Source organism: Sprattus sprattus (assembly GCF_963457725.1).
Source record: "Sprattus sprattus genome assembly, chromosome: 14".
Classification (NCBI taxonomy): Eukaryota; Metazoa; Chordata; class Actinopteri; order Clupeiformes; family Clupeidae; genus Sprattus; species Sprattus sprattus.
This window is the reverse complement of record NC_137912.1, coordinates 20,275,829-20,288,328: the sequence shown is the minus strand read 5'-3', so window position 1 is coordinate 20,288,328 and position 12,500 is coordinate 20,275,829. Positions and strand designations below refer to the sequence as shown.

Here is a 12,500-nt window from a genome sequence, read left to right as displayed (position 1 = left end):
GTGTGTGTGTGTGTGTGTGTAAGAAAGTTATGAGTCTGTTCACTAAATATGAGGTCATGTGAGGGAGAAGAAACACACAAACACCCAATCATATGAAAAGCACACAATACATGCATCCCACTTTCACACACACACACGCACACACACGCACACTTACATGCACACGCACACACTAACGAAATTGACTTCTATTCTAAAAAAACTACAAAGATACGGTCCACATGACCTTCTTAGAATCCTTATTATAGCAATCAAGGTTCCAAATGAAGTCTCCACAGACACACACAGAAACACACACACACACACGCACACATTTATACACACACACACACACACGTGCGCGCAAACGCGCACACACACACACAAACACACACACACACACACACACACACACACACACACACACACTCACGCGCACACACACGCACGCGCAAAAGCCTAAAGGACTACAAATGGACCAAATCAGGGTTTCTGTTTTTCATCGATGGTGGATGCAAACACACACTTACACAGGGGAGGCATGAAGAAGCTCATTTAACATGTGTGGAGAAAGACATTAAGTCTTAGAGAAATGAAGGAGGATACACATTAACCCCCACACACACAAGCACACACACACACATACAGAGCCACCTCTTGCCAGGCCAACTGATGACCTGCTGCCTTCCTCACACCAAGAGAGGCGGAGAGAGGGAGAGATGGCAGCTGTGTGTGTGTGTGTGTGTGTGTGTGTGTGTGTGTGTGTGTGTGTGTGTGTGTGTGTGTAGTGTGTGTGTGTGTGTGTGTGTGTGTGTGTGTGTGTGTGTGTGTGTGTGTGTGTGTGTGTGTGTAGGTGTGTGTGTGTGTGTGTGTGTGTGTGTGTGTGTGTGTGTGTGTGTGTGTGGTTATTTAAGCTGAGCTGTGGTAAAAGCAGACATGTAGAAACACAAACTTTTTCACACAGAGGCAGGCGGGTCTATTTAAAGCCCACTGGTAAAGCAGACTGGGAGTCATGAGCAAACACCTGTGGCCAATCATACATACACACACATACACACACACACACACACACACACACACACACACAGGGTCTGGTATGGCTGCAGCTCAGCTGCTGTCTAGGAAAAGGTGAGGGGTCGGCTTTGACGTGGCATTCCGGCAACAAATGGCACTGCCACACACACACTCACACACACTCACACACTCACACACACAAATACACACTCACACACACACACACACACACACACACACACACACACACACATGAACACACACACACACATGGATTTGCATCCCCACACACATGCACACACAAACACACACACACAGTCATTCTATGACATTTTTACACACAAGTTGAATGTATCACGCGTGTTTTCGGTCCAATCAGCTCCACTCAACCCCTAGTCTTTAAAGGCAGAGTGAATCTGGGAGCTCTGTGGGTTGGGTGAAATGCCAACAGCGCTGGCATAGATCACAGTCCAACTCAAACACCCTCCCCACAGTGAGACAGAGAAACTAATTACTAGCATAGATCACAGTCCAACTCAAACACTGTCCCGAAACTAATCACTTGGTTTCATCCTCAATGACACATCTCATCATATCAGAGCCTCAGCATTACCAATCAATTGGGCTAACTGCAGGCCTACTGACTCAGAGACACATATAATGTCCGCATACCGCATACCACACACACACACACACACACACACACACACACACACACACACACACAAACATACACACACACTTAATTACAGCCCTACTGACAAACAAATAGACACAAATAGTGAGGCATCATCCCGGAGCCAATGTGTAACTAATCACTGTGGTTGATTACAGTCTTACAGAAACATAAATGTATGACCTTCACCCAACACTAGTCACTGGGGTTCATAGAATTTCTACTTATTTCTACTCAACTCACTATCCCAGCATCCCACACTGACTAATCACTGGGGCTCATACCGGCCCCATTGAGCCTGAGATCCATTAAAACATGTGTGGAATGCTTGTTTCCCCTCTTAACATCGCTGAAGTAATTACTCACCCACTCAGTCAGGAGAAGCAGCTCTCTCTCTCTCTCTCTCTTTTTTTCTCTCTCTCTCCCCTCCCTCTCCCCCCTCTCTCTCTACGTCCCAAAATAAACTGGATTTGAAATGCTGTTATAATTCTGTCAGGACATCAGGGAGGAGGGTGAGTTAGAATCTCCCTCTCCCGCCAAAAGCAGTTCCTCAAGGAGAGAGTTCTGGAATGCCTCCTCACAGCAATCGTAACCACAGCAACGACCACAGAGAACACTTTAAGGAAGAGAAAAATAACAAAAAAGAGGAAAAAAACCTGGACGTTTTCGTGTTAGACAAAACATGGGCAGGAAATATCAGAGAGGTTTCATGGGAAGGCTGTGTGAGATTGGAGGTAGTGTGTGACTGAGGGGAAGGCTGTATGGGATTGGAGGTAGTGTGTGACTGAGGGGAAGGCTGTGTGGGATAGGAGGTAGTGTGTGACTGAGGGGAAGGCTGTGTGGGATTGGAGGTAGTGTGTGACTGAGGGGAAGGCTGTATGGGATTGGAGGTAGTGTTTGACTGAGGGGAAGGCTGTGTGGGATTGGAGGTAGTGTGTGACTGAGGGGAAGGCTGTGTGGGATTGGAGGTAGTGTGTGACTGAGGGGAAGGCTGTGTGGGATTGGTGGTAGTGTGTGACTGAGGGTTTCATGGGAAGGCTGTGATTGGAGGAAGTGTTCGACTGACGCCGCGAATCCATGACACCGTTATGAGCGACGAGATTTCTAAACCCCATGCATTTCAACGGGAGCCAGTCCATTGTGACGTAGACCACCGTTTGGGCGACTGATAAAGTCCGAACATGTTGAAACGTATGCAAATGAGTAGCGGTTTTTCCCGGCAGCGGCCAATGAGATTGTTTGGTGTCGTCTCTGACAGTTTGAAAATTGTAGGACTGTGGCATCGTTTGGTCGACAGTACACGGCCACTCAAAGCGATGGAAGCGGGTCGCGTCGCTGTCATGGATTTGCAGCGTGAGGGAAGGCTGTGTGGGCTTGGAGGTAGTGTTCAACTGAGGGGAGGCTGTGTGGGATTGGTGGTAGTGTTTGACTGAGGGTAAGGCTGTATGGGATTGGAGGTAGTGTTTGACTGAGGGGAGGCTGTGTGGGATTGGAGGTAGTGTTTGACTGAGGGGAGGCTGTGTGCGATTGGAGGTAGTGTTTGACTGAGGGGAGGCTGTGTGGGATTGAAGGTAGCATGGGACTGAGGGTTTCATTGGAAGGCTGTGATTGGAGGTAGCATTTGACTGAGGGGAGAAAGATCAAGGGTCAGAGGTCGGTCTGCTCTTCCAATGTCAGAACATCCAAATATTTCAATCAGTGGTTGTCAATTCAGCAAAGGTGCACACCTCATTGTGTTGTGGTATTGCTGTATGACTGACATTGTCTGGCCTTTAATCTCTGTTTAAGACTAGTTAAAGGGAACTTTCAACCTTCGATATCTGTTTAAGACTAGTTAAAGAAAAACTTTAAACCTTCAATCAAGGATTGTTCAACCTGGGCCCTATTTTTAGATGTTTTGGGTCCAGATTTAAAATCCAAATCAGTCCCATATTTAGTCAGAGCACTTTGACAGGCAACTGCTAAATGGCTTTACAATGTAATCCCATGGGGTAAGAATCTGCGTGAAAGTAAATTGCTTGGTTTTTTTTACAAAAAAATAGGGCCCAGGTTGAAAAATCCAGAAGTTTCCCTTTAAATAAAAAGAAGGGCCATTCGTCTGTGTAAGCACTAAGCGTGTGTGTGTGTGTATGTGTATTTGTGTGTACGGTGTGTGTGTGTGTGTGTGTGAGAGAGAGAAAAGTTTAGGTCTGCCTATATATATATGTGTGTGTGTGTGTGTGTGTGTGTGTGTGTGTGTGTGTGTGTGTGTGTGTGTGTGTGTGTGTGTGTGAGTGTGTGAGTGTGTGTGTTCCGCTGGGAGTCTCTGTGGTCCCACCTGCTCCCCATACCAGCTGCCCTGGGGCCCCTTACAGCAACAGCTGATGGGGTCAATACATTACAACCCCCCAAACCCCCATAGGAACCACCCCAACCCCATAAGAACCACCCCAACCCCATAAGAACCACCCCAACCACCCCTGCCAGCATAAGAGCCACCCCAATACCCCCTTCAAGAATCAACACAGGGGCTAAAAAACACACACACGCTCTCTCTTTCTCTCCTTCTCACTCTCTCTTTCTCTATCTCCCCCCCCCCCCCCCCCCCCCCCCCCACACACACACATACATGTTACTAACTCCTGCTGTGACGCTACCCATGTCTGCACTGCACAACTTCATTGTAAACCTACAGATACTAATCCACGTCTATTCACTGTCCACTGACAGCGCCACACACACTCAACTAAGCCCTGCTGTAAAGCCCTGCTGTAAAGCCCTGCTGTCTCTTAACTGTCAACCAACTAAGACAGATAGACACACAGACACACACACACACACACACGCACACACACACACACACACACACACAGCCATCAGGACCTCCTCCACAATTAACAACTTCTTAAGCCACCATGTCTCCCCGTTGCTGATGCCGTCTCTCTCTGTCTGTCTCCCACACACACAAGCACACAGAAACACACACACACACAAGCACAGACACACACACACACACACACACACACACACACACACACACACACACAGCCTTGGCACCACTGGGCATGGACAGTGGACATGGACTATAATAGTACTCTATCAGCTGATACACTGACTGACACAATTGCACAGTTTACAGTCACACACACACACACAGAGAGAGTGAGAGAGAGTGATAGAGAGAGAAAGAAACACATATATAACCAAACATAATCGCAGACAGGCTTCTCAAAGTTGTGTAGAGAGTGTCAAGAGATGTATAATGTGTACCAAGGTCAAAAATAATAACGATAATAAATGATGCACTCAAAAATGCATCTTCACTTACACACACACACACACACACACACACACACACACACACACACACACACACACACACACACACATACACCGAAACTGGCACTGCTACCGGTATCGGTACCGGTATCTACCATGAAAAATGCCCTCAATGACCCAGACAGGCTCTTCAGCATACCCAACACACACACACACACACACACACACACACACACACACACACACACAAACAGAGACACACACACACACACACACACACACAAAGAGAGAAGCCAAGACATAAGGACAAGAGGTGGTGAGTGGTGTGACTGTCAGCAGGGAGCGAGAGAAAGAGAGAGAGAGGGAAGGAAAAAGAGAAAGAGAGAGAGAGAGAGAGAGAGGTGAACAGGCATTCAACAGAGAGACCAAAGGGGGAGGGAGAGAACATATGGCCCATAGATACTGTAGTGAGGGGCGGAGACAAGGTTAGGCTTTGGAACATACGCCATTTATTCAGACGGAGGACCACTGACTACAAATGACAGAAAGGCTTTGGGTCTTACACATAGGCACACACATACTCACACACACACACACACACACACACACGGCTGGCTAGATCAAACATGTGAAAGCGTGTGTTTGTGCTCGCGTAATTGTGTATGTGTGAATGTGCCTGTGTGTGTTCGTGTTTGTGTGTGTTTGGAAGGTGTGTGTGTGTGTGTGTGTGTGTGTGTGTGTGTGTGTGTGTGTGTGTGTGTGTGTGTGTGTGTGTGTGTGTGTGTGTGTGTGTGTATGTGTGGTGTGTGTCTGTCAACCATCAATCTCTGTTTAAGACTAGTTAAAGGAAAACTTTAAACCTTTCAATCAAGGATTGTTCAACCTGGGCCCTATTTTTAGATGTTTTCGGGTCCAGATTTAAAATCCAAATGCTTTGACCGGCAACTGCAAAATGGCTAAGCAACGTTATCCCATGGGGCAAGAATAATGTAAATGGCTTGTTTTTTTTTACTAAAAAGTTGGGCCCAGTTTGAAAAAATGAAGGGCCTATATTCGTCTGTGTATGCACTAAGCGTCTGTGGGTGTGTGTGTGTGTGTGTGTGTGTGTGTGTGTGTGCGTGTGTGTGCGTGTGCGTGTGCGGGTGCGGGTGCGTGAGCATGTGTGTGTGTGTGTGTGTGTGTGTTTGTGTGATTTTGGGGTAAGGGTTGGGGAGAGGGAGGATGGATGGTTTCCAGCCTTTCATATTAGCCTGTAGGCCAAACATCTGTCCATCACATCTGGACATGAGGTCAGTATGCTTTACCATCCACACACAGACTCTCACACACACACACACACACACACACACAGAGAGAGAGCGAGAGTGAGAGACACACACACACTGTCACACACAGAGAGAGACACACACTGTACTACACACCGATTCCGAATAACACACACCTTCACATACCCATAAACACACATTGTACAGCTGCCTTGCCAGTACATTTCATAGCCACTGGAGTGAAATGCTCTTTAAGGCCAGTGCTGTGTGGAGCCCAGGAAATATGCTAAATATGCTAACCCTGTCATTTACTGCCTCTATATGCCTCCCAGTAGGCTAGCCACCTCAGGAGACCTGGCTGCTGGACTGAGAGCTACACAAGAGAGAGAGAGAGAGAGAGAGAGAGAGAGAGAGAGAGAGAGAGAGAGAGACCGAGAGAGCGAGAGAAAGAGAAAGAGAAAGAGAGAGAGAGAGAGAGAGAGAGATGGAAAGAGAGAGAGAGAGGGAGAGATGGAGAGGAATAGAGGTGGTAAAGGAAGAGGAATGGATGAGGCTGAGTGATCTCACTGAGGAAGGGGGCTCCCCACAATCTGGCAACCAGACATCTCCACCCGTCTCAAGAAAGGCCACTCTGAATCAAGGCCAGAGTTTCAGACGAGCAGTAAGGATCATTAAGATCACACGGAAGTTAAAAAAGAGAGAGGGAGGGAGAGAGAGAGAGAGAAAGAGATGGAGAGGCAAGGCCAGAGTTTCAAATAGGTAAGGATCATTAAGATCACACAGAAGTTAGAGGACTGGAAGAGAGAGAGGAAGAGAGAGGGAGATAGGAAGAGAGAGAGAGAGAGAGAGAGAGAGAGAGGGAGAGTGGTTTAACACACCTTTATTAACCAACTGTTTTACTGTCTCACTGCATTACATCATTAAAACATGTACTACAATATAATATACCCAACCACAAGATTGACATCCTCTCACTGAGACACGAGACAGAGGTGCACAGAGGGAAGGAAGAGGAGCCAGACATATATCAACCACAATGAACTGAGAGACAGACAGGAGCAGACACAGACAGCCATGTAAAGTGAGACAGGCTGAGTGAGACAGAGACAGACAGACAGCGAGAGGGAGTGGGGGGATGTCTCCCTGTGGAGGAAGAAAGGGGGATTGTAACCCTCATAATCTGGCAACCCCTCAGAAGGCTCAGCAGGCTCTGGTGAAACCAATGACATCATGCTGACAGCTGGCCTTATGTTAAACACCACTGTCGCCAAACTACCCACAATGCACTGGAATTTTTTAACAAACACACACACACACACACACACACACACACTTGGGCACGGTGTGAAGTACTATAACATGCAAACTAACTCTTACACCACACACACACACAAGCACTGTTACATACAATCCTCTAATGCCATTTCCTGTGTGTTGTTGTTGCTCCTTCCTCTGTTGTAAAAACATTATCCAGTATTGTCAAAACCAATTTGCCCCGCTCCACACAGAGACTAAAGCCTCACATGCGACTGGTCTGCTTCAGCTGGTTATCCTGTTCTCACTCCAAACCAAACCGCACCACTTCTGGGCTGAGGTTGGCTAAAGTATCACAGCATCAAAGTCCTGTTACACACTGACAATTTTTGGATTACACTGTTGTTAACGTACTGACAATCTGTATATGTACACGGTCTAACGGGCCTTGCAATATGAGGCACGCTCTGTCAGTGTGACTAAGTGATATTGTGTAGCAAAAGCCCTCACATTAGCTCTGGGTAACTGCACTTCCCCCAGACCCTGGCATGTCTCTGGTTTGTGTCTTCTCATCTGACAAGGGAGACATGTTTGCAGGAACATCGGCTATCTCCCATAGTTTCCTCTGCTATCTCGGGTCCTGATGTGGTCCACACCGCTGTGCTCTGCCCCCTCCGTCCCCATCCTGATACTAATCTGTGAACCTGACCCCTGACCCCTTCTCACTTGACCTGTAACCTCTTGGTGAATGTTGGAAGTGATAGGGGGGGGTATCACCATGCCGGCACGGAGTCGCCAGGAAGCATGCAGAGGACGTCTATGACGTGTGCTGAAACCCAATACCATGAGGCGACACACACTGACCCACACACACACACACACACACACCAAAGGACACACACTATGTTACTTATACCGAGACAGTCATCAGGACTTTCATTGAGGTACCTCTCCTGGAGTGGGCCCAAGGGCTGTCACACTAGCCTCAAAATAGAGTCCTCAACAGTTTTGCAATTGCTTATAACGTACTATAAGGGCACCCATATTGCACATTGCATATAACATAGCCCGTCAGGCACTATAATTATAAAATTAAGTCCATTAAGACCTGTAAAAGACTATAGTTATGACTGTTTAACAGGACTTTGGCAGTTAGATAACTCTGGCCTTTATCCAACCCCTACCTGTGATCCTGCCCCTAGATTCCCCAGATGTCATTACTAAAGTAATTAAAGCAGGAAGAAGGAGTTCTGTTCCAAATCTAGCAGGCTAACTACCCAAAAGGCATGCAAAAACCATGCAAACACCACCAATAGCCTGGACGGCACGGACACAGACACAGGTCAGTGTTCAGTGTGGCTGGACTTCATTATTGCGGCTATTAATTCCTCTTGCTTTTCCTTTGTTGCAACGCTACACACACACACACACACAAACATTCACACACACACGCTACGTTTACCCCGTCATCTGCCCCGCTGGGCCATTTTGGAAAGGGCCGGTGTCTGCGTTGACATCGAGCCGGTCCAAAGACTGTCATGCTCGTTTGAGATTCCGCCCATGACACTCAGCTACTGCTGTTTTAGAGAGAACAGGCTGTCCTCAGTAATGCCCGATTAAAAACAGCAGGATAATCACAGGATGTGAATGCCATTAGGGCAGGGTGCTTTGAAAAACTACATGCATGGAGATGACACCGTCCAGTCCATTATCACAAAGAAATACTTTAAACGCTGCTGATGTTGTTGTTGTTTTTGTACAAAGACATTTCACAAACAAACATATAAATACGTTTCCATAACCAGGCTGTCCTGGATTCCATTATAAGGAACTTTAAAGGCCATTGTTCGTGTTTGTTATTCTGTCCCCCACACAAACAGAGAAAGACACTACACACACACACATACAGAAAAACACACATTTTGTGTTGACTTGTGAAACCACTCAGAATGAGAATGCTGTTCCTGACTGTGGGGTCTCAGCCTCCCAAGGAGGAAAACACTTTGCCTTGCTCACTGTCCTCCCTAAGCACACCCACACACACACACACACACACACACACAAACCTCCCTGTATCAGAGAAGCGGGCAAGATTTGGGTGGTGAAATAGCGCATGGTAGACTAAAAAATGTACACACACTTACACACACACACACGCACACACACACAGAGACACATACATACAGTACATACACACACACCCACACACACACACTTATATACACACACACTTATATACATACACCCATACAGACACACACTTACATGCATACACACAGACAGTCACTTGAAGGCATACTTGCATATACCTGCATATTCTCAGAAACCTGTGTGCATACACACAGACAAACACACACACACATTCTTCCCTTCTGTTCTTTCTCTCACATTCACACTTTCACGTCTGACTGCGTGGCCTGCGTCAGTGGGAAATTGAGTTATTTCCAGTCAGCGGGTGTGCTACGGTGTCCTGTAAGGGCAGTTAATCCATACACAGGGGTGGTATGGATCCTGTGACAAAGTAGAGGATGGGGGGGGGGACAGGGTAAAGAACTGGACAATCACATCAAGCATTATCCACCCTGCTAGTTCTGTCTTGAAGAGATGGGAGGGCTTCTGCTCTTCCTACACACACACACACACACACACACACGCATGCGGGGTGGGGGGCGTGTATAGCTGGCGGTGCTATGCGGTCCAACATTCCTCAAAACTGACTGGCTCAGACACATGGTAACAATTAGAGACTCTGTTGTACACGGAGAGAAGGAGGGAGGGAGGGAGAAAGAAAGAAAGAGAGGGGGGAGTGTGTGTGTGAGAGAGAGAAAAGACAGAAGAACTGAGACATAGGGAGAGCAGACACCGAGAGAGCAAGAGAGTAAGAGCCAGATAGGGAAAGAGACACAGGAAAAGAGAGAGAGGAGGGGAGGGAGAGAAGAGGGAAAGGAGAGCGTTAGGGAGGAAGGAAGAAAGAGAAGAGGGAGGAGAGAGAGAGAGAGGCAGAGACAGAAAGAGCAGGGAGAGAGAGAGAGGAAGAGACAGAGAGAGGTAGAGAGGGAGAGATGATTAAAGACTCAGTATTTGCCTTTTTTATTCACATGTTAATTAATAATTTAAAAGTATTATTTTATGATTATATATATGTACGTAAATACTGTACTGTTTTTCCTGACTTACACTGCTCCATGTCCAAATGTTTGCATGTATTACATTTCACTGTATCGTATGTCTATTGGACTGCTCTGTGCTACATGACCGTGCCAATAAAGCTTGTTTCAATTTGGAAAAAACTTGAATTTGAAATGTGATTGAGGGACAGAGAGAGAAAAGTGAGGCAGGAAGAGAGAGAGGGAGAGAGGGATAAGAGGGAGGGAGAGAGAGTGATGCAGGGAGGGAGAGAAGAGACAGAGAGTCCTCAGAGTTCAGTAAAGTCAGAGCAGCTCTAGTCGCCTATCACTCAAGAGAAACATCCTCACACAGCCTCACAAACACACACACACACACACACACACACACACACACACACACACACACACACACACACACACACACACACACCCTCACACACCCTCACACACACACACACACACACACACACACACACACACACACACACACTCACACACACAGGGTATTGAAGAGAAACTTCCTCACACACTCCCTCCTAACACACCCTTCCAACACACAGACACACACAGACAAACACATTCAAGTTACTCAAGTGAAGCTTCCTCACACACACTGCAGTACACACACACAACACACACTCACACTAAAACTCCATCTCAACACACATTCCAAACAGTCACACCAATACAAACTCATGAGAGACTTCTTCAAGAGTAACTTCTTCAAACACATTCCCAAAACACACTTGCAACACACATGCCAAACACACAGTATAACACACACTCCCAACACACACGAAATACAATCATGGAACATTCCAGAAACAAGCTAACCAGAAGTCATTACTTCTAAAACACATTCCAAACACACACTCTCAACACACAGTACAACACACATACCAACTCAGTCACCTGAAAGGCACCCAAAGAAGTTTCCAGAACCTGCTGAAACCATCTGAAAAAGCTCTCCTGGCAGAGGGGCACTTAGGGACTACAGTGTGGGCTGACACAAGGTGATTCTTGTAGACTGCGCACACAGGACTACACACTCACCGCAACACACACCAAAGCACACACTCCACACTGCACACAGGACTACACACACACCGCAACACTCACACCACAGCACACACAGGACTACTGTCTGCATGATGTCCGTGCCCCTTCACCATGTCTGATTTGAGAGCCAAAAGAACCCTGGGCCAGTAAACAATACAATACAATCCAGTGAGCAAAGCAATTCTCAGATGGGTTTTTTTCTGTTGTTGCTTTTCTTTTTTCCCTCCATCTCCCATTTCAGTTTTGTCCTTTTATGTAATGTCTTTTCCCTCTTTTTTTCTCTTTTCTCTAATTCTATCCCTCTTTCTACTTTTCTGTGCCTCGCTCTATCTGTCTGTCTGTCTGTCTGTCTTGATGTCTGTCTTGATGTCTGTCTTGATATCTGTCTATCTGTCTGTCTTGATGTCTGTCTTGATGTCTGTCTGTCTGTCTGTCTTGATGTTTATCTTGATGTCTGTCTGTCTGTCTTGATGTCTATCTTGCAAGATGTCTGTCTCCCTAATCCAAGTGTTGGCATTTGACACAGAATCCATCAGTCTGTCTGTCTGTCTATCTATCTTTCTACCTGTCTGTCTGTCTGTCTGTCTTTCTACCTGTCTGTCAGTCTATCTTTCTCCCTGTCTGTCAGTGCGTTCATCTTTCTCTGTTTTCCACTCTGTTCAGCTCCTCTCTGTGTCTCAGGAAGTAGATGTGTTCTGGTCAGTGAAGCGTGGCCAGTGTTTTTGTGATACCTCAACTCTCTGCTGTTAAAATCTCCAGGCCACCGTATGAAAATGCCACAGAACCACCAGAAATAGTAAAATATCCCCTCAGGCTGCCAGCTACAGCTTCTGTTTCCCTCATCACTGACTCATAGGGAGAGGGAGA

General features: G+C 46.7%; 1 protein-coding gene across 2 annotated transcripts in view; it reads right to left on the bottom strand.

The window, feature by feature from the left end:
* flncb (filamin C, gamma b (actin binding protein 280)) overlaps positions 1-12,500 on the bottom strand; it is a 93,125-nt gene that overhangs the window by 69,709 nt on the left and 10,916 nt on the right. The gene's annotated exons all lie outside the window — the stretch shown is intronic.